The sequence below is a fragment of the Trichoplusia ni genome, chromosome 20 (genome assembly GCF_003590095.1).
Source record: "Trichoplusia ni isolate ovarian cell line Hi5 chromosome 20, tn1, whole genome shotgun sequence".
NCBI lineage: Eukaryota > Metazoa > Arthropoda > Insecta > Lepidoptera > Noctuidae > Trichoplusia > Trichoplusia ni.
The window spans coordinates 342231-367413 of NC_039497.1; positions in this window are offsets into that span (position 1 = coordinate 342231).

Consider the following 25183-nt stretch of genomic DNA (forward strand, 5'->3'; position numbering starts at 1 on the left):
GGGTATCAAACCCTAAAAAGTTACAAGTAACTTATAGAAGTACCACAGACTGTCACTGTTGAAATATTGTTTGTAAACAACGACAGCAGTAGTGACACTATTAGTGTTGCTAAACAGCTGTTGGCTAGTTTCCATGTAAATGTCGTAAGTTGGGTAGTGTCGGAGTGTCACTAAAAGTGCCGGGTCACTGGGACAACACATTTACTTTGAAGGATCTTTTATGTTTAACGTGTGTTAGGGTCGCTTGTGCTTTATGTGAAATGGATATGGCATGTTACGGGATTCTGTTTTGTGAATGTTAGATCTTGACTGAGTGTACTATTTTTGTTAAATCATTAATTATGTATCAAATAAACTAGTCAAATTGGAGTCGTACGTGCCATACTGCGCAAACTTCAATGTCTCTTTTCAACTATGTAGCTGACACGATTTATGAGATATATGGTGACTAACATGACACTGACATATTTTCTACATCATTTTTATGGACACTTTGTAAGTAATTTATAAAGCTTACCTACTTATTTGTAATCTAGCATTTCTAAGGTAAGTATTATTTGGAAAATAAAGCTTGTTTTGCAGTTAGATTGAAAGAAGTCTGATTTTTATCTCTGATCTCTGATCTCTCTTCGAATTCCCCTGCCGTACCAAATACTGGTCTTAGTATCATCGTGTAATCAAGTGATCGCGTAAAACAAATGCGGGCGTCACAAACTTTTATGTGTCACGTATTTGGCGGTGAGCTTTGACTACCTTTTTGTGGATAAAAGTAAAACTTTACTCGCGTTTACACTCGAATACCACGCGACTATAGCACTTACAATGGCGTAATAAAAGCTATTTTACTGTAAAAGCCACTTAGGCGATACTTGCAACTGAATTAGGACTTTGTTTTTAGAGTAGTAAGGTTGATTATAGTTGTTTAACACATTCTTAAGTAATGTTTGAAGTATTTTAATCCGCCGTGTTAGTTCTTACTTCGTTTTAATTCGGTAATCTGCTAAGATTTGATGATCGCACCTTTATTTCCTTTTATCTATAATCTCTTAATTATTTGATAGGCTCTCTTCCTTTTAATTAGAAACTGATAGTGTTCACTTAAAGTATTTGGTGCTTTAATTCTTCAACGCTTTTGTTTTTGAGTAGGATCGTTATATGGCTATTGAGTGCCACTTTTTTCAAGCAGCATCCGAATTTACCCACCCTTTGCTACTTTCCAAGTATCTTTGCTGTAAGATACAAAACGGCGCCAGAAGCACGCACTATGTTTGTTGGAGGTATAGTCAAAGTGTAAAACAGCTCTGAATAATATTTTTATAATAGGAAAAAAAAAACTTTTCTGCTATAGTTGGTGACACAAGTCATAATATGCAATTAAAAAATCTGTAAAAATACAATCGACATATTTATCCTGTTAGGACAGGGTGAGAACAAGGATTGACAATTATTAGTATTTACTCGCAAGTATCATACTTCTCCGTAACGGCATGACCGATCTTTATAATGGTTCAAAAAACAGCTACTACTTTTCGTACTCCTAAATAAAAACATTTTTTGTGGTATTCCCATATTAAGGTTTTATAAAAAATATCTGGAAATAGATCTGAAAAATAAACAACGTTTGGCTCAACTAGTAAAGTTATTACAGACTTGTGAGTACTAAAAAGAGAAGCACGGTAGCCTCTAACTATAATTTGCCTATTTTCTAACTAGATGTTGTTTAAAATATTTGAGATTTCCCGTTAATTCAGTAGCTATTAGCCGTCTAGCGTGGTCGCTGCATACCTTCAGCGGACGCTAGTCTCAACCAATATTTCAGCTATTCTCCCGTTATTTAACCTAATAGCAAGTCGTTAGCTAAATTATTCCGAGATTCTGGCAGCGAAAATACTTGGATAGGATTTAAAAAAATAATAGGTATAATAGCATTATCCCGATCGTAATCCGTACAGAGTAAGCTTATAGTCAACAAATACCGTTTGATACATACATAGAGAGTTGCTATAGATAAATTAATACCTTCCACGTGTAGAAATGTTTTATTTTTTGACCCTAAATTCTCATTACCTGGTCAAAATTTGTTTGACTAAATTTTCTGCTTATGGGACATGATGGATGCTTGTTGAGCGGAAATTTTATTCTTTTCTACAGTTAATTCCTTACTGACACGAACCTTTCACACTTTAGACTATACTTCAAAAGAAGATAGTACCTACAATCTTCCAACCTCATTAGCTTTAGCCGGAGCTGAATAAATATGAGAAGCGAGATCACTTAGCCCGCTCCCACCAGCGACGGGTTAGCGAAGACGGTTCATAATTAAACGTACCTCAGCTTATGACCGACTCGATGCAACTGGTTTTAGGATATTGCTTTGTTGAGTATTTTTGGTGAACATTATGTAGTATACATACCTACGTTATAATAGATATCGATATTTTGCGTGGTTAAGTAGGCTTGTGTACTGTTTGAACTCTTAAAGCACGTTTTATTTCGATAAAGCTGACACTGTTGAAACTATACGTAAGGTGACCTATGTTGAAGCTCAGCAGCGTCTCGCTTTAATACAGGCAAAAAATCTGTTTACTTATGAATCGAGAATCGAGAACTCCTAAAATGGTCTTATGTTTCTATGTATGGATTTATATGCAAAACTCATTCAAAGTAATATGTCTTTTCTTAATAATTCTAAGACACTACTGAAAAACGGAGTTTAAAAACAATGTGAGGAAAACTAGATTTCAAATATTGGAATCTGAAATAATCAACCCGCAGTAAGCTAGCATCGTGAAAAAGACATAAACTCAAAATCCTCTAGAAAGAGCTACCGTCAGCTCACGTAAATACTTCGGTGCAAGCCTTGATCGACCTTTCCCATAAACATTGTTACAAAAATAACTTCAAACCCACATTACACATTCATAAAACTAAACTTATCTCCTCATTTCCCATACATCTGGCTCAGACCTGCAACCTGAACCCTCGTCCTGAATATTTATACGAAAGCTAAACAAATTCGGAATATTAATGCAATGGCCACTCTCAGCTCGCGGCTTCATTAGCATTACTGTCAAATACTTTGCATTCACTTTAGCAATACCCATGTTATATTAATGTTAGAAAGGGTAGCCGTGACTACAGCCCCGTGACTTACGGATAGGAGAAGCAATGAGGTTCTATTAGTGAAGAATTAATTGTCGAGGGGAACTGATGCTTCCGATATTAGAGGAATGGCACACAGAGATCTTCTTTCACGGAAATATAGATTTCGGGGGATCTTTTTAAGGAGACAGATTAAGGAAGATGTCCTGTTGGTAACTTAAGTGTTGAGTTGAGAGGTGTGAGATGTAGGTAGAGAACATTGTCCATTAGCTATATAGCTATACAACGAAGTGAAAAGTAACGAAAACTTTGTATATGATTAGGTATACAACAAAAAGAGAGTTACGAAAACTATACGACATAAAAGCATACCAAAACATACATCAGTAAAACTGCACGTATCACATGTTACCAACAAACTTAATTCACTTAAAGTGTTGCCATCAGGAAAGTTATTTCAGAAATGAAATAAATACATTTATCAAAGTTGTCGCCATAAAATGGTGCCGGCGTTTCGTGGATATTACCGAAGCTTATCTTTTGATTTATTGTGTTTTAAAGTTTATTTTGATTTCAACTTAATATCCCGCGAGATTTACTAAAAGATATGAACGTGGATAATAAAATGTCTTTATACGAAACTAAAGTATTCGAGGGGTCGTAATTAAAGATGAAATCTTCAAACCAAAATTCTGGTAGTTAAGGAACACATTACAAACTTCCAGTACCGCTGAGATTATTTCAAACTACCCTCGGTCTTCAAATAACACACATAATGAACTACCCTCTGAAACAGTTCTCTCATTACGCCATATTTTCTCTACATTACGTCACCGTTATTTTTACGACACGCCCCAACTGTGAATATTATTTGTATTAATTATAACTGCTAATTAAGTTTGTAGTTCAACCGGGTTTAATTATGACAGAATTGGTAAACTTTGTGTATGATTCGGAAATGGCATTGTTTTATAGCTCATTGCCTCATTCACGTGGATGTCAATAAACATCAGCTTTTATTTCTGGTATTTGGGTATCGTAAGTATTTTTGGGCAAAAATTCAGTTTTAATAAGAAAAAATACTTCTACCTAAGCAAAAGTAAACTAGATAACATTTTCACTGTTTTCTGTCTGAATGAATACATTAAAATTTGGTCTTGGACCACGGTTCGCATTAAAAAATAATAAGTAGAAACGCTTTTCTACTATTTACATGTCAATAACCTGTAAAAAGGTATTCATATGCAATAGTCACCTTTTTATAATAACAATATTGAAACAAAAAGTTTTAAATACATATGCGACATATTTGCTCAGCCGTCACATCCTCCAGATGTCGTTTCGCTTTTAACAGGTTTTGTCAATTCCAAAGTGACTCATAACTTTCCCACGGATTAAAATAAGAATTTAGAATTTCTTGGTTATAAAATAAACAATGATACCTTAGGAATAATGATATTATTGCTTAGCAAACAACAGAGAACAGATTGATTGATTTTGATTTGTGAAAACATTATTTAATGACAGAGTTCGAAAATTATAAAAAAAAATGTTTAAAAAATATTTTAAACATTTGGGTTAGAATACAGATGCATCAAAAACTTCAATATTAAATCGCTATCAGCACCATTTCCCTAAAATAACAACTTCTAAAACAGCAGATTTTCGGAACAAATTTTGTTCTCGTTAGTAAAAACTTAACTTTAGCTTCTGGAAACGAATGTTTTATCTAGGGGCAGCATAGCATAGCACAGCAGAGGCTCTTTACCTGCTAAATGCTATAAAGACCCGTTTTCCGGTCCTCGGCTATGTTAATTCGTCTTTGTGTCACACGTCAGCTGACGTCAGGTGCTGCAGAGGCATGCAGTTTAGTGAATTTATTCTACAGTTGAGTTAATTTGAGCCAATTGTGAAAGAAACTTGTTTTTTTATAGCGCTTTAAAATTACTCCTTTGTTCACATTACACAGTTATTTTAACGGGTCCTTTTCCTGTGGCTTTGCCTGTGTGTCGGTTAGTGCTAAGTAGACTACGACTATGTTAAGTTACTCTAGTTGTCAGAGTACAATATTTTATTATTTTACAAAATTTGATTTCAGATTTGAGCATAAAGAATTAATTAAAATTCATGCACACTTACAATTTTTGCATAATTATTTATTTATCCTGAACATAAAAAAATACAAGCATACTATTTTCATAATAAATATCTACCTGCAGCCCTGCAAAGGGACAAGCACAATTACGTCATTCAAATCTTTTTGTCATCAAATTTAAAACACCTTAGCATTTAAAGCGAAGCCTAATTATCCACGTTGAAAACACAGGTTCCCGTAACGTATACTACGTGCACAGAATGTCCCTGTGCTTCAAAAATGCAGAACACAATCTGCATAACAGATCAGCCCCTGTACCAAGATCCCTGAAATTTAAACAATCGCTATTCCCGGACGAAGAAGCGAGACGGCACTATACAGTAATATAGCGGCATCTCGCTTCTTAAAATGGTTTAAGTCTTACTTTGAAAGTTCGGAGTGAGCTTTCAGATCAGTTTTGCTTTGTTACCGTCATTTTTGTAGGCTAATTGCCCGGTTCAAGTTGGTAATGCTATTAACTGTTAAACACATGAGCGAGCAGCTTTAAATGAAGTCTTTGTTTTAGTGAATATGGGTATATGAGATAATTTAATGTGATCGCGGTGGATATATGGCGAGAATGTTTTATAGATAGATAGTTTCTAATTTATTTTATAGGGGTTACCCTAAAACTACGGTATGAAATTTATTGCTGAGGTTGTTTATCTCCGTGTGTCCATCCGTTTGTCAAAAGCTGGTATCGCTTAAACCATAGGCATGGCAAAAAACTGTGTATATAGACAATTACAATTTTCACGATATAAGTATTTCTGTCACCGCTTTAAAACAAGATCGGGGTTAAGCAAGGGTTGGTACAGTTATTAATTTAAAATATGTTGTGTTGCGCCTCGCCAATTCTAATTTTTTTTTAAGTTATAAAATTAACGACTATTTGAAGTGAATATTTTTCTACGGATAACTACAGTATAAATAGTTATTTACATAGATAACGTGTCTGCTATACATATCTATGAAGTAAGCTATAAATAGTTGATTGCAATTAGTATTTCCTTTCATTAGAGTTCATAGCACTGAATTGCACAAATTAACAGTAATGTTAGGATGTACTTACTTTAGTAAAAAATAAAAAAGTTTTTTTTTTTATGTGCCGAGATTTGAACTTACGACACTTTCGATTGCAGTACAACGGTATTAGATATTCTGGACTAGAATTGTTATTCTCTGTAACCACAACAGAAAGTTTCTCAAAGACCTACAAATAATAAAAAATGCAGGAGTCACCGGCATTAACTCTGCTTTCTACACCACTTATGTGTTTAAAGTATAAATAAAACACAAGCAAGGTTTTTTAAGTGTCCACTTCACGGATATATTGATCGTCGTGGATTAACAGTGTTGGATGAGCGATCCTTCTTTCTTTACATGTCAAGAACTCTCCGCGCCCAGAGAGCACGCTACATCGATTTATCAAACAGTCGAGACCTTTTATATTGTCAGGAAACTAATGGAAGTCTACAACATGTTCTATTAGTTGGATTTGTATTTATTTAGCACTGATTTGAAGTTAATCCTATATTAAGTAAGCCAGGATGCAAAAAAAAAATTGACCTGGCTGTCTCTTCCATCATAGCTATCGAACAGATTAAGCGATTCAAATTCAGTATGTGAAGCTATAAAGGTGAATGATTTGCGAGTGTTCACAGACATGTTTAATAGAAATCGGTTGCCATTCTGCCAGATGATTTGTCATGTGGATTATTGCCAAGGATTATAACACTTTTAATTTTATATTGTTTTAATCAGGGACCGGACAACCCCACTTTAGAGTTAAGCCGTATGACAGGGTAACCCGTACACGGGGTAACTCATATCGCAGTGTTACCTTTTGTTCGAGTTACATCCTCGAAACCCAGCGAAATGGTTAACACCTTCATTATGGTAACCACGTGAAGGGGTTAACCCCTTCAATAACTTAACCCTTTGAAGTGGTTACCTTCACGAACGGCTTTTATTCGTGTTACCCTGAATTACCCACTAAACTTGAGCTGCATACTTGCACCCTAGCGGCCCCTCATTGCTTTACTAAGACTACAGCTGATTTTCTTCTATCGCCGACGCGTCGCGCCTCTCGGACAAACTACCTACGCGCGAAACGTCATATAGGTAACTAGCTGTTGCCCGCGACTTCGTCCGCGTGGTTAGAAGATATAAGTTAGGAATTTTTGAACGAAAGCCCTCGAAGATTAATATTTTTCCTCGTATTTGCCACATTTTCCATTAAGTCTTCGCTCCTATTAGTTGCAGCGTAATTTTATATACCTAGCCTAAAACCTTCCTCGATTATTGGTCTATTGAACACAAAATGAGATCAAATTTTTTAGATGAAATTATTTATAATAATTTAAAAAAAAATCGAATACAAGTTTTTTTTCATTTTTTGCATTTTCTGAGAAGATTTGACGGGTGAATTTTCGATTGAAAATTAGAGTGTTTTTTATATTAATTCAAAATAAGGTGAAAAAATAAATATTTTTAATTAAATAAATTACAGCGTATTTGGGACACAAAAAAGTAAGTTTTCACCAAATTTCGTTACAAAAATAATTTTTTGTAAAAGATAAAAATAAAAAACCACAATCTTGGTTTTTTAGATTTTTCACATAAATTTTGAGGTTATGTGAAAAAAATGTAAACACAAAAGTTTTAGATCTTTTTCTTTTAGAACTTTGCCATTTGACTTTTTTCGATACGAATTTTAGTTTTGCCGGAAATTGATAAAAAACCGTTTTTTACTCTTCAAACGTCACTCCCACCCCCTTCCCGACCTCAGATCACCCGTAAATTATTTTTCCTTTCATTTTTATAATATTCCCCTCCTTTTCTAATGGGTTTCATCCTACTATTTTTTAATTTGGTTTTAAAAATTATCGACCCTGGTCTACAAGTATAGACACGAAAAATATATATCACAACGTTTGGAAAGTGCGACAAGCAAAATTAAACTGTAAGATCATATCTACAATGATTTTTATTCCATGTTTACAAGTCGCTCGGTAAATGCAACAATGGCGCCGCTGGGCGGTAAGATGTCACGTGCGCTCGTGGTTATACTATTTTCAAACTAATGTCTATGGTAAAGAGTGCATATTGCATTGTCTTAGGTTGGAGTGGGCTACCCTGTTACAGTGTTACAGGGTAGTAAAGGGTAACCTGTTCAGAACAGGGTTCCAGTAATCCGTTCGAAGGTGTAACATATGTCATAGGGTTTTTTCTTGAAGCGCTTAAAAAAACCCCTTCAAAAACCCTTTCAATGAGTATCCGGCCGGTCCCTGGTTTTAATATAACCTAACTTGATTCAGAAAAATAATACATTCATTACGTATCTTTTGAAACAAAAAGTAGTTCGAACTGAAACGTTTCATAACTTGGACCATATAACAGGCATCCATTCGAAATATCATAACGGGCACATCCAGGTGTTCCAACCAGGGACCGGACAACCCCACTTTAGAGTTAAGCCGTTTGACAGGGTAACCCGTACACGGGGTAACTCATATCGCAGTGTTACCTTTTGTTCGAGTTACATCCTCGAAACCCAGCGAAATGGTTAACACCTTCATTATGGTAACCACGTGAAGGGGTTAACCCCTTCAATAACTTAACCCTTTGAAGTGGTTACCTTCACGAAAGGCTTTTATTCGTGTTACCCTGAATTACCCACTAAACTTGAGCTGCATACTTGCACCCTAGCGGCCCCTCATTGCTTTACTAAGACTAAAACTGATTTTCTTCTATCGCCGACGCGTCGCGCCGCGAGTCGCGCCTCTCGGACAAACTACCTACGCGCGAAACGTCGTGTTGCCCGCGACTTCGTCCGCGTGGTTAGAAGATATAAGTTAGGAATTTTTGAACGAAAGCCCTCGAAGATTAATATTGTTCCCCGTATTTGCCACATTTTCCATTAAATCTTCGCTCCTATTAGTTGCAGCGTAATTTTATATACCTAGCCTAAAACCTTCCTCGATTATTGGTCTATTGAACACAAAATGAGATCAAATTTTTTAGATGAAATTATTTATAATAATTTAAAAAAAATCGAAAACAAGTTTTTTTCCATTTTTTGCATTTTCTGAGAAGATTTGACGGGTGAATTTTCGATTGAAAATTAGAGTGTTTTTTATATTAATTCAAAATAAGGTGAAAAAATAAATATTTTTAATCTAATAAATTACAGCGTATTTGGGACACAAAAAAGTAAGAGTTCACCAAATTTCGTTACAAAAATAAATTTTTGTAAAAGATAAAAATAAAAAACCACAATCTTGGTTTTTTGGATTTTTCACATAAATTTTGAGGTTATGTGAAAAAAATGTAAACACAAAAGTTTTAGATCTTTTTATTACCTACAACTTTGCGATTTGACTTTTTTCGATACGAATTTTACTTTTGCCGGAAATTGACAAAAACCCTTTTTTTACTCTTCAAACGTCACTCCCACCCCCTTCCCGACCTCAGATCACCCGTAAATTATTTTTCCTATCATTTTTAATTTTTTATAATATTCCCCTTCTTTTCTAATGGGTTTCATCCTACTATTATTATTTTTTGGTTTTAAAAATTATCGACCCTGGTCTACAAGTATAGACACGAAAAATATATATCACAACAAAATTAAACTGTAAGATCATATCCACAATGATTTTTATTCCATGTTTGCAAGTCGCTCGGTAAATGCAACAATGGCGCGGCTGGGCGGTAAGAAGTCACGTGCGCTCGTGGTTATACTATTTTCAAACTAATGTCTATGATAAAGAGTGCATATTACATTGTCTTAGGTTGGAGTGGGTTACCCTGTTACAGTGTTACAGGGTAGTGAAAGGGTAACCTGTTCAGAACAGGGTTCCAGTAATCCGTTCGAAGGTGTAACATATGTCATAGGGTTTTTTCTTGAAGCGCTTAAAAAAACCCCTTCAAAAACCCTTTCAATGAGTATCCGGCCGGTCCCTGGTTCCAACCCCATTCGCTCGCTAAACAAACCTCCAGTAAAACGCACCTTTAGATATTAGCAAGCCATTATACCTGTAATCACTCCTCCGAGGGCCATCCTCTATCTTGTAAGGCAGGCATTTAAATAATAACCAAATTTCCCACCTACACAGGTTAAGCGCATTTTACATATTTGTGGGATTTTCCCTTTACCGGGTGGCGAGGAATTTCTATTCATAATAATATTATATAGAACATTCTGGATCGCCGGCACTTGGGAAGCGAATATCTTAGATAGTCCGCGGTTATTACCGGGTTCATATGGTATAGTGATACCGAATATACCTACTGCTTTTTGTGACGTAGGTAGATATTACTGGTTTTAATTTGGCTTTTTTACAATATTTTAACAAAGTATTGTTCTAAGTAAAGAAGAAGACAAGTAAAATAGGGTGAAATGTTAAAACAGCATGTCAATCAAACTCGTCTTTTAATACTTATCACTTTAATATTCACCTTTTAAAATTGGCCTTTTGACCACCCTCACTTTAAAATCGTGTCATTAATGACTCTTTAATTTACCTGATTTTCATCCCTTCTTCGTTCGAAGTAGAGACAATTCCAACATTTTCGCTTGTCCAGAAACATGTGCCGATCGCCATGCCTCGGTCGTCACCGCAATCACCATCCCCACTTTATTTGCCCGTCAAGTAACAAGCACGAACATATGCAAATACAATGAAAATATTATTCCTTTGCCATTCAGATTTTATATTTTGGATGTTGTGAGTCGGCTTAATTTTACACTATTTCCATATTTATATTTCGCACGTTTAAAGTTGATTTACTGTGGTTCCAACATTTTGCAATTTTTTGTACTTTATGATAAAAATTCGTTTCTTTTTTGCGTCGGCTCTATTTTTCGGACACGCTTGGACCTAATTGTCAACATAGTTTTAAGAGCTTATAAGGTTTTGCATTATCAAGTTTTTTTTTATAGTGTAACAGTCTCAGATAAATGATGTGCAAATTAACTTGCAACTTATAAAGTATCATACTGTAGTTTTCTACCAGGTTCTTTCAAATCCCTGTAATATCGTATTATTTTTTCTCAGTATCTCATTTCCTTTATTAATCCAGGGATAGTGGTAACATTAACATACTGCCAACAGCATATTTTTATTAGTGCAGACTTCACTTCCATTATTATTCAGTGAACAATTCATCTTAAACCGCAGGGTAAGCGAAAGGCGTATAATATTTATAGGAGCAACAAAATTTCCGTTCCCGGGACACGGGACGGACCGCTTCCGGGAATTTGTCCCGGACGGGCCGATTACAACACTTCACAAACTTTAATCTTTCGTAAATAATATGGGGATGTAAGTGTAATTACTGTTTACAAGTTTAACCCACGGAAATGAGGGGAGAGATTGAATAAGGAATATTTCACTGGTGTTTTATTTGGACCACAAACAATTGTTTAGTGACGGTGTTGTTCTATTTTCCCTTTCTTTAAGTTACACATAAACATCTTTTGTGTTTCGGCCAATATGCAGAACAACGAATTGGTTAAAACATCTCTAGCTTAGCTAAGCTGCTGCCATATTACTTAGTTTTTCAAATTCGGATGTGTTGAATTATTTTAATGCAAAAAATACGTGTTCAACTGCGATTACACGAATATCCGAGTATAGGTCATCACGCCAAACCCATTGACCGTAACGATTCAATCCCCACGTAAGTAAAGCTTACGTGTGAACTATGAATACTATTTCTGAGTGTGAGTGTCTTTTTGCAAATGACTTGAATGTCAGTGAAAACCCTTGCGACACATTTATTAAATTCGTTAGTGTCTTAGTTGTTCTTATTTAGAAAAAAAAAACAAGTTTTACATTTATCGTCCTTAAAAAATTAGGTCTTCATTTTGATTTTAAAAAACAACCTTAAATTTAGATAGTCAATCGAATATTTTATTGCGATACCGACATTTGATAAGTTGGGACATCGGTCACAATAAATTCACTTTCCCATAAAATCCCTTCCATCAATATTCCAAGGTCCAATCCCCTGCAACATAACAAAATAGGCATTGACACATTCCCATATTTCTCAGGCCCATAAACCCCATCCTTTATAAAAAAGAAATATTCAATCGTAAACGCCCTTTGCATGTAATATAGTGGGCGCCGAGGGTCACTCCGAGGTAATTTAGCGGCACTCTTGGGCAAACCTACTTGTTTGGCCCTCCCTGGAGGCTGAAAAACCTCTTCCCTTAGGCTCAGTAATTGATAATGAAATGGAAGGCTGTTGTGTTAACGTCTCGAGGGAGTTAAACCATTTCCTTCGCACGCGATTTTTGTGGGTTTAGTGTTTTGAGGAGTGTGTTTAAGAAGCTTTAAATGGAGGATTACTTACAGCTGGTAAGAACTTAACGTAAGGAAAATGGTTTTGTTCAATATACCTACGAGATATAGACATCTAGTTGCAATGAGTAACGGCATTCTTTTGTGTGATAAAGTATGTTATGTTAAGTGAGCCAACACAAAATACTAGCGAAGTATCTTTACAAACAAATCTGCAATTTAAACCTAACTTTAGCATCTAAAATAATTTCTCCAAACAAAGGGAACAGAATTTCTCATTCAAACGAATTTCCATCCGTCGCATTTGTGTAAGGTTCTTCCAAACTAAAACCGATTATATAAGCGTAGATCTCATAGCCCTGGCTCCTACTTACACTCTTCCCGGGGAAAATAAATTGTGCTCGAATGGTCGCAAGATGGCGCCCGCGTCACAGATCAGCTGTTAACTCAGATGCTCCGATCTTCAGATGTGGCATTATTTATGAACGTACGGCGTTGCTGAAATGTTCATTACTTATTTAATTATTTTTAATTGAACTCTCTTTATCTTTACGAATCTTTTAACTGAAGTGGTTTGGGGTTAATTGTTTATTTGATGCGAATAAGAGGTTAATTTAATATTGAACAAATAAAATGAGTCGCACGCTTTAGTTGAAATGTGGAGAGTTTATTTAATTAATGTTACATTGAATTACCACGTCTTTCACCCTCCTTTACTTATATTCACCTTATACTGTCCCAATGCCGATCAAACGCTTTCCGCCATACTTTCCTACAAAACTTGTCCTTTACTTAAAAGAATACACACTTACCATGTTGAAAGCTTGACTTCAGTAAGGAGCGCTTCCCAACTGTAAAATCGTCCACCATTATGGTCATTATAAAACGATTTTCCCTGAAATAGCGATATTAGAATAACCGAGTCCATCGTTTCAGTAGTCCAAAGTTCATAATCCAATAACATTTAAAATTGGCGTACCGTAAGAAGTACTTAAGTATTATATAACACTGAACAGTTCCATTTTCATAGATATTGTCAAAAATATTATAAACTAGCTTTTCGCCCGCGGTTTCGGCCGCGTCGAGGTCGGTTATATCGTGTTTCCAAGAGAACTGTTCAAAAGTCCGGGGTAAAAACCATCCTATGTTCTTTCTCAAGGACAACTCTATCTCTGTACCAAATTTCATTAAAATCAGTTCAATGGTTTAGACGTGAAAGCGTAACAGACAGACAGTACAGAGAAGTAGGGATGTGGATTAACAAAAATATCTAACTAAAAATTTCTAAGTACCTGACCTCCACTCGATAAAGGTGGTCTTACAAAGGTGTTCATAAATAATAAAAGCTCTCTAGTTGGAATTCATAATGAAAGTGAGTGGGCCCTTCCAAAATATTAACATTTACCTTTAGAAATAGCCGACGTGGTGCCTTTAAAGTATTGCGAGGAATTATTCCTTTCTGGTGTTCCTGCATGTATTAATCATAACGTTGCTGTAGAAAGTGCAATAACATGTAATATAATTAGTCTTGAAGTCTCATCGTCATTGTGTTATGAGGTACTACCGATGTCTTTTTGTTTTGCTGGCTGAGATTTTTTAATATCTTTAATATTTTTGGTATTAACTTGGCATTTTGTTTTCTATTTATTGTGCTAAAATGATACAGCGTACTACTTTGGAGTTTATTTTTTTATATAAACACCAAATGATTGATAATTTAAAAGCATGTTTCGGTGTGGTTTGACTTGTGGTCTGTGAAAATATATTCCTACATTTAGAAGTATTATACGAAGTTTTTCATTAAGCTCATGCAAAACTCTCATGTTTGCGAAAACCATGAGAGTTTAAATGAGCAGTACTCAGAACTCTTATAATAAGTACACGGAAAATGGAACGAAAATAGCAAATGTTACAAAATGATCCATCCCTTCTTCGAAATTAATAGTCACAATTAGTTCCCTATTAAAACATTTAAAACAGACGTCGTCCTAAAAGTTCCAAACGGACTTTATTATTTGACGAACGGTTCTGCTGTTTGGGTCATAATGGACCCGAAATAGATAATATGGGACCTCATTATTCATTTATTATGACATTTATTTGAGTTCTGCTAACATACTGTTTTGTAACCTCATCAATATTTTTAATACTTGCGGACAGTTAATCGTTATTGCCATAAATATTAAGGGGGCTATTCTCATGTCAGGTTTATTTAAAAGCAAACTTGCCCTTATTGAACTACATTGCTTCGTGAAATATTTACAATGCAGAATCTAACTTGTTTTAAAAAGTTACTTATAAGTTTGTAATATAAAAACCGGTTTATAAAAGCATGCATTTTCCAGCAACAATTTGATCCAATGAAGGGTCCAAAAACTCGAATCCCGTCACGTTTCCCGATACTAAGTAAAATAAAGAGTATAACAAAGATATAAGAAAAACTAAAGGCACGTACAACAACTTGGTCCGCGACGTAAACTTTCCTAAACTTGTATTGTTCGGCGGCGCTCGGGTGTGTTCGGCTGCGCTCGGCTCTGCTCGTGTCACTCTAATACTGTTACTACCCCAGATTGGATTGTAAAGGGCTGGGATAAGGGGAATGTATTCAGACTGGCTTAAGACTTAGTTTCTCACTGCGATCTCCTCCTTCAATTCATTTCGTTATGTTTTGGTTTGGTGCAATCTTCACCTACTTTATGGTCTTTTTGTGAAAAACTTTTTGTTTTTGCTTTTAAATGTGCCGCTTGAACTACCAACGGATGATGCCAATTCCGTATATCGTATCCTATATCTGTTGAAACTTAATAGTCCTAAGTCTTTAGAGACTTATGTCTGAGCCTGACTACAACTGGTTCCTAAATCCAGATTAGCGTTAATTTAACTAGACATAATGTTAACACAAACAAGTGTGACTAAGAGTCGAGTAAAATGCCAAAAAAATCTTGAAATAGAAAAGAACAATATAATATAACACGTTTCCCTTAAATTGAGGACTCCTCACCCCTTTACAAGCAAACAGCGTGAACGTCAATTACTTCAGAACCATTTCAAAGAAAAGGCACTCCTATTACTTTCCCCTACAATTCTTTCCTTTTGTCAATATGGCGACGACGACTGCAATCTTATTAAACCTAATGAATTTTTCACATAATGCTCAGTGCCACTGTCAGAGGATTCCATTCATCACAATTTACGACAGGTGACTGACTCTGCTAAGGGCTTCTCGCAGTAACGCTTATTATTCCATTTGTTATTCTGAAAACTTTGATGCTGCAAAATATGAATACAGAATGTTTTAATTTTATTATTCTTTTAACTCCTAAGTAGTTTAAACTTGTAAGATTGCAGTCTTGGTATTCATCTTGGATGCAACAATACGTCACAGCAGGCTAATATCGAGCTAAAAAATGAGATATACACGAATTTTCTCACAGTGTGATGTTTATAAGAATCAGTAGGTTTTTGAGTCCTAGACAGACGAGATAGTTCAAGTCGGTATTGGTCGAGGAAATACCAATTTCCACGAACTCACTGGATATGATTTTGATGCTCTTTTGGTTCATTCCTCAAAGCCGAATTTTGCGAGAGAGATTTCAGAAATTCCTTTTCGATATTTGCCTATTTTGGATGTACCTACAAATTTAAATTTAAGTATAATCATGATACCTACTACAATTTCCATGGAATTAAATTAGTTAAACAATGTTAACAATGTACTGATCACATTGTTTAAAAGCTTTCAAATATTTTACAAATTCTATCTCAATTAGGTTTTAAAAAGGGTTCATTTGAGTCTGAAAGTTTGTGCCTAATCGAATGTCTATGTAACATCGAATAATTTAATAAAACCTAAACTTTTTTGTCGGCCCTTAGGCACTCATTATTGAAAACAAAATGAAAATGGATCTCGGGTAAAAATTTTGAATGAAATGGCTGGTTTTTTACTAGAGTTAGGTTCAGAATTAGCAAGTATATTGTTTTTTAGTAATTACATTATGTAATAAATAATTCATTATTCAGTTTTAAACGTGCGAAAAGTGACACTGGCAGGTATTGGATATGTCAGCTCAATTCAACATTTTCACTGTAAGTATATATGAAAAATAAAAAACAAATCCTATTGAAAATTTCAGTTTCACATTATTTTAGAAGATATTGCGAACTCGTTGATCGAACATTTTCAAGTCAAAACAAAATACAAAAAAAAATTGTTTCTCAGCCAGTACATAAATAAAGCTGAGCCCAGCGTTAACCTTACACTACCGGCAATAAAGAGTCCTGTAAGAGAAAACTATTAGCTAACAGGCTCCGCAACTCATTAGTAGTAAATCATTGGCATCCCTGCGTCTGGGCGTGGGACAGCCTACACCGTTACAATGGCTTCCGATTAGGAATGGAGGATAGATACCTGACTAGATAAGTTATTCGTTACTATACTTGATCCTTCTTCGGAACCGTGTCCAAAGGGTAGAATGGAATTCCATTACTAAATCTTCACCGTATGTCTGTTTGGCATAGGTTAAGCACAGTTTGCTAAAGCCGAAAATTTGATGGCTGACTAATTCAAGCCTATTTGTAGGAACTCTTAGAGTTGTGATTCTGACTAAAGCTTGACCGGTCAATAAATATTATTCTAGTGACACAGTGAAACTCAAAATATTCTACATCATAATTATTAAAATGTATCACACAAACCGAAATTAATTTCAACGAAATCCGGGGACATATTTACATCGTGGGTAACAAAAGGTTTCCCCAATAATACCGTGATTGCCGTCCCCGTTACATTTGCCGAGGCCCATCCCAGATCATGGCTACAATGTACCATGTGTAATGTTTACTTGTTCCAAAGAAGATTTTCGGGTTTCATATCAACATGTAGAAGATCCCATGTCATATTATTTTTGTGTATGCCTTCACTATATTCCTTTCTTCTATTTACGTTGTCTGTTGTGTCCGAGCGGAGTGCTTAGTGTTAATAGATGTAGGATTGTTGCAATAGGCTAACTAGTAAGCGATTACAGTTCGTTTTTCCCTATTTTTAACACCCCTACACAATAAAAGGGACGTGTCTGCCTGTCTGTGGCATCATAGCTCCCGGAATGAGCGATTCCAATTTAGACAAAAATAGGTAATTTAAGAGGTGTAAAATTTGGGGTGATAGTTTTCAATGTCAGGGTTTTTTTGCCAGCAAAGATAAATTCTAATATTATTTGATCTACGAAAACTTGTTCTGAGTATGCATGCCTCTGTGCATGTGACTTGAATGTTTGTGAAACCCCAGTGAAACAAGGATTAAAATCCTTAGTGAGGGAGTTGAGTTAAAAAGCACTGTAAATTTCAGGCCAATTTTTTAAAACAATATTTTTATGATTTATTTAACAGTTATCGCCTACCATTCTGAATGTCGGGAACATCTGGTAAATTTCAGATATTTTTCCCGACTCTAAGGAGTATTTTTCCAAACCCCTTTGTATAATTGGTATTTGTGTCGGTACCTTACTTTTTATGTTTTAAACCATCAAATGAAAATAATTCAAACCTATTTGCACAATGATTTACTGAACTGTTCAAAGCAAATTAAATATTTATTGATGAGAATTATTATTATGTTCTTTCATTTTAAATTAACATTATTCTATTTGACTGCACTCGGAGTTACTCCCTTCAATAGGGAATTTGTAGGTGCCTATTATCGGCAATGACATCAAAGTATTTCAATTCGTTTAAAGAAGTGTGAAAACAAAGGCAAGACATTTCGAGTGTAATTTAGAAGGAAGAAATAAAAATCCATATATAATGCTATCGAAGACACAAGAATGGAACAAGCGACGTCGACAAGTGGTGCCTCTTGAATTATAGATGACTGAACACAAAAATAGCAAAGACACTTATAGATGAGGACGACAAAAACTCGATTAGGTACAGTTGATCGATTCTAGTGTTGTTTTCATGAAGGCTAGGAACTACTAGAAACTAAATGAATAACATCACAAATATATTATTTTCTTCTAAATTTTTATTAAGTCTTAGCCTACAGGCGTTCAATGCTCTGACAAGTTATCGTTTATGGAAATATAATTAAATCGCAAATTATAAGTTATTTTAAGTAATCGAATGTTTTCCATAGAGCAAATTGTAAAAAAAAACTTGTTTAAAAAAGATAAAAAAGCATAAAATCAATACTATTCTAAAATATCTTACATAATCAATCATTTTTGTTCCTTTTCACTGTTTAAATAAAGTTTCAAGTAAGCAACTAAGCACTCAAATAATTAAGAACCTTCACAAACCCGGAAGGAAAATCTCTTTGGGAAAGCGTTTTAAAATTCCTCAATCCATTTCTCTATAGATTATTATCTGCATGGAGAAGAAAAGGCTCAATTCAACGGCACCTCGGTTCAAATCAAGCGGGAAGATGCGCCTCTTTCATCGTCTTTGTTGGGCGCGCATTGTCGGGAGCAATGCCTAAAGAATTGGAGCTGGTGTTTGTGCCTATGCAGGTCAGCTTCTGGGAGAGAAAAGAGCTTAGGTTAATGCAAGGTTTCGTTTTGATAGAACTGTAATATAATCCCAAATAGGAAATAAATTCTTACTTTCTTACTTCAACTCAAGTATTTGGATTGAGGACTGGTCTAGATAAATACAATTGTCAAAACGCTATTAAAATTAAGCAAAGGTTTAGTTGAATGCATGTAAACAGTGTTTCCAAATATTAACAATCGCGAATAAACGTCAACCATTTGTTACGCAGCAAACAAATAAGAAAATATTTCGTCATTAGCACAAATGAGAAACAACAACAGCAAAAAATATTAATCAACAATTACACTTCAAGTGGAAGTGCACTGAAAATGAAACACAAAACATTAAGTTACCGCAAATCTAGATCTGTTCCCAGCAAAGCAAGCAAGTTAATCCACAATTTATTCACGACTATAACTTAATTTTATTCTTTGCCCACTTATTCTTAGGGTGATTTAACTCTGAGTTTATTCTGTGGCTCCTTCGTTTTATACCTACGTTCCGTGAAACTGGCACTTCTGTTCATTTAGCTCATATCGCGATTGAAGTCGGCGTAACAAAATCTATTGCGCGCTTAATAAGGAGCGCGGGGAGCAGTTCTCAAGTTGTGTCATCAATGGATGGGGATTTGTTGAGCGGTACCGTAGCATGCAGTGGTGGGAGTTGAAGAATAGTTGAAAGGAATTGTGCAGTACTTTAAATTGCATCTCTCGTTGAATAAGCGCGCTTTATTTCGCTCACTGAAAGTGGATGGAAGTTAAATTTGTGGAAAGTTGAGTCTGCTGTGACAATGCTGTATTTTTTTTATTTGCAGCGGGCAGATAGTTATGCTTGAATATTTTGACGAGCGCTTTCAAGGCTGTGTAACTCCAGATGAGTTTATTCGTGTGGACGGATGAGAGATTGTTTTATTAAGATATTTTGACAAAGCTATAAATATTTTGCAATTGAATAATTTTTAACTGTTATTTTATTCAAATGTGTTTGAAGGTGATTACCCTGGATCTTTTAAAACAAACGGGATGTCATGTATTTTCTAGACACACTTGAAATTTAAAGTTATGTGTTAAATCTGAACCTAATAAAATATCAATTGTATTCACATAAAAGCATGCGCTAGGTTTTTAAGAATACTCCGAACAGAAGCAGGCAGTAGCACTGCTCTGCTTCAGATTGTAAAGCATTAAGAAACCTAAACTATTAATATCAGCCAGTAAATCAGATATAGAATCCCATTGAACCTGCTATCAGCTGCAACTTCACTACACAGTTAAATAGAGCCACTTGAAGACATTTTCTAATAAAATTGTCTAAAAGTACATTTAGCGGCGTCTCAGGGGATCAGACCGGCCTTTTCTGTCCGGACAATATGCCGGGAATTGACTTCGGGATTCGAGACAACTCGCCCATTATCTGTGGTGTCCTGTGGTTTAAGTTGAAAGAAGAGCGGGATACAGATGAACTTGTACATACGAGGCAAATATCATACTTCAGTTTTTTTTCGTCACGGTTATAAAAGTAGTTGATTTGACATAGAAACCTCCTTTATCGATAAGAAAAAAATGTGCTACCAGGCCTCAGACAATGTTCAATGTTCATGACAAAATGTTTCGTTTTCAAAATAATTACAATAATAAAAGCTCCTGAAAGCATTTTGAGCAATATATTCCTAAATTTTTATAAGCACTTTTGAAGCCTCTCTGTTGCGTTGTAAAACAACATGCTATGACGCGCTATATGACTGTATAGCTTTGCTGACCGCAATCATCTGGTGTTTCTTCCTCATGTCTCTGCATCCATCTAACCCTCCTTGTCCATCCCTCAATTTAAACTGTAGTGTATTTTTTTGGCATATCCCATATCCCGCTGTCGCTTATATCTTAGACCTTCACAAAATATAAAAGTGTATTGGTAGTGTGAGCCGCTTTGTGTCGCCTACAATGCCAAGTATTAGCTTTGATAAGCCACATATAACACGAGCACAGTTACCTATCAGTTCATATTACACCTGTTTGTATGGTGGACAGTTGAAGGGTTGATATATCTTTTATTGTACCTAGATATTTAGGTTACTATTTGCTGTCGTCAGAAACAATATAAAGCAGTGAATAAACACTACTTCATTTTTTCCAAGGCTTTGTTATTCCTGTAAATGGTTTGTGATCTGGCTGGTGCAATTATGCATAATAATATACTCGTTATTATCACTGTGTTAAACTTTGATTTTGCCAAAGTAAATTGCGACAGAATCTACTACTCACTATTAAACCTGATTATATTTGCTCAGTTTGCTGACCATTTTCCGATGAAATAAGGTTCCATGTTCAATCTCACTTTAAAATAAAGCTTGGAACAATTATCAGTTATCTGATCGCAGCATTCAAATCCAAAATTAAACATAAAAAAATATCTTTCAGGACAATATTACCTAATAACCTATTTAGTTAATTACTCGTGATATTATCGTAAGAACTCATTTTGCCGGCAAATTAATCATGAGCTTACTTAATAGAGTCCATTTACTTTTAATATACTGTGACCTTCTTACAAGTCAATGTTTGAAGAAACTTCCTAATCGCAAATAAAAAAGTTTCCTCACAAAATTGTGTAATCCATCTATTAGATGAATGAGTAATCGATTTCTAATAATTACATTAGACCTCAAATAGGGTTATCAAATAAAAGAGAGTGGAAATCTGTAAATGGTTTTGTTTCTCGTTGTATCTCAGACTAGCTGTTGCCCGCGACTTCGTCCCCGTGGGTAGAAGAAATAAGTTATGATTTATACCTGCCCTATTTTTTTCACATTTTCCATTGTATCTTCGCTCCTATTAGTCGCAGCGTGACGGTTTATAGCCTAAAGCCTTCCTCGATGAATTGTCTATTCAACACAAAAAGAATTTTTGAATTTGGACCAGTAGTTCCTGAGATTAGCGCGTTCAAACAAACAAACTCTTCAGCTTTATATATTAGTATAGAGTATAGATATAGATAACTTAATTTTGAATTGAATTGATTTTCAAAATTTACTAACTTATGTAAATTCCATTGGGTGTGATTTCAGCAAGTTTTAGATTCTTCCGTAGCGCATTTAGAAAGTCAACTGTCACGTTAGTCTAGACATAGTACTTACTGAATCACGTATATATACTCAGTGTAGTTTGTAACCAGTAGGTACTGAAACTCCCGTGGCATGGAAATCATAGATGTATAAATTATAGCCAACAGTCATAATATAGCATGCCTTATCATAAGTTACGATTTTAGTAGTTTTACCTGTCTTCAATCAACTTGCGTTGTTGTGGCTTAGTTACAAGGCCTTCAAAATTATAATTAAGCATAAACCTAAACGAAGATTCTAGGCCTTTCTATTCAATTCCTGAACTCCATACACTAAAGACTTGTAAATCAGACCCTAGCATTAGGTATACCTACATATTTTCATACAATGCGACAATTTCGGGACGTAATCCCCAGAGGGTAGGGTGTAAATTGTAGCCTAAATCTCTATCTAATATGTATGTTAACTAAGTTGTTAATTTATAATTGTGCCCGTTGTATAACTGAAGGGATACATGAGGTATCTTTATTGAAATGCTAATAGATTGGATACCGTTTTGTTTGCTAATTGTTCCTATGCTACAAGTACACTGGAAAGTTGTATGGATATTATAATTATAATGGACAGACTTCGTTGCTACTGCCATAGCGTTGCGACTCAACTGAGAATAAAATTAACCTCCATTTTGTAAAAACTTAATGATATACAGGGTGTGGCGTAAATAATGGATAACCCCGAAAGTGTCGACTGGCCAGATAGTCATCTATCATTTCCCCAACTTATATCAGATTATGCCCATGGATGACCAAATTATTGATATTTTTGATATTTTCAATAAAACTCGTACTTGCTTATACAAAATCAGCTGCCATTTCTACTATTGCTGACTATTTTTCGTTCTGTTTTTTTTATATCACTCCTACATATCTGTATCATCAGAACAGCATCAAATTTTTTTAATACAATCTAAGATAACTTGGAAAAAAATATTTTTTCTCAATTTTTAATATTTTTTCTTAAGAATTATGGAATTTCGGGCCACTGTATCGAAAAAAAATGTTCTACTCTGTGGTAGCCCATTATCTTTAAAACTTGCCCATTTAATGCAGATTCTAAAATGGTATAATAATCACCAGTATCTTTACAAAGCACCAAGTTATTGCTGTTCGAATCTAAAAAGAGAATTGTCATACAAAATTGATTTTTAAATTAAATTTTTTAACACTGCTGTAACTAATTTTAAACTCAAAGGGAATGCAATTTTCCTTAAAATTTGATCGTTATGGGTTGGTTGACACAATAAAATACATTAATATTTGATAACATTTATTGTAAAAATTTACACAAGATGTTCAAAATGGGCTCCTTCAGCTGCTATGCAAGCTCTACATCTTCTTATAAACGACCGTTTTAATCGATTCGCAAATCTTGCTGACGATATTTCGTCAGCAGCCGAACGTATGCTTTGTCGTAGCTGTTCAATTGAAGTTATTTCTTTTTTGTAAATCTTCTCCTTCAAGCAGCCCCAGTAAAAGAAATCGAGTGGGTTTAAATCTGGCGACCTAGGTGGCCATAGTATTGGCCCTAGACGTCCTATCCACCTCTCTGGATAGGTCTCGTTTAAATATTGCCGTACTCTTACCGCATAATGTGCGGGGCAACCGTCGTTTTGAAACCACATGAAAATGGTACGGGTATAATTCGTGCCGTTTTAATATGCGATGTACCGTCCTGGTTGACATGCCAGCACGACGAGATAACACACGAACTGATATGCTGGGATCTTCATTCACTATGTTCAAAACTGCTTCATCGTTGCTGATACGCGGTCTTCCTTCACTCGCACCGCCCACACCGCTGCCAGGTATTCTGCCTTCAGAGTATGCATTGTGTACTCGAATAAAAACTCTGTAATCGGGGTGGCGATTGTTTGGATATCTCTCCCGATAAAGTGCAGCTGCTTGGTTAGCATTACCTCTACATTCACCATAAATGTAGTGCATATTGGCATATTCTAACGGTGTGTAACGTTGAGGCATTGTCGCCGAGCGCCAAGTCGTCAGTAACAATATCACAGGTTAAAACTGTCTAAATCACTGAGCAAAATCACAGTCCAGATGGAAAACAGCAATGTCGTCGAGATCACTCAAAAAACAAGTCCAATACACGGGCAAAACGGAGTCCAGTAAGAAAAGCAGTAAGTCACAAATAAACAATAATAACAGCGAGGAACGAGATACGGGTGCGTGCGTCTAAGTCCGAGAATGTTAGTGCACTGAAGGTCGCATTTTGCATAAAATCATAGACCGTCTCTTTCTTTCTTACAAAAAAATGTAATCTGTCCACTAGCATTGTAATAATAACTCTTTTGTTTATTGAATACGACTAGGATTCCAGGTAGTCGTCCATAAAAAAATAGGTATTTGGGTTGGGTGCGGTGAGTTTTTTATTACCTGAATCGAGTTTTTGCACTTCCATAACGCCCATTACATGATTTTAGATAATGACATTACTGTTTTTTGTAAGTAATAACAGAAGCAAGAGAATAATTTTAATATCGTTATTTTCAAAATTAAGACCCATGTAGATTCAAAACACTATAATATGGTGCTTTGTTAAGATACTGGTTATTATTATACCATTTCAGAATCTGCATTAAATGGGCAAGTTTTAAAGATAATGGGCTACCACAGGGTAGAACATTTTTTTTCGATACAGTGGCCCGAAATTCCATAATTCTTAAGAAAAAATATTAAAAATTGAGAATAAGTATTTTTTTCCAAGTTATCTTAGATTTTAATAAAAAATCTTGATGCTGGTCTGATGATACAGATATGTAGGAGTGATATACAAAAAACAGAACGAAAAATAGTCAGCAATAGTAGAAATGGCAGCTGATTTTTGTATAAGCAAGTACGAGTTTTATTGAAAATATCAAAAATATCAATAATTTGGTCATCCATGGGCATAATCTGATATAAGTTGGGGAAATGATAGATGACTATCTGGCCAGTCGACACTTTCGGGGTTATCCATTATTTACGCCAC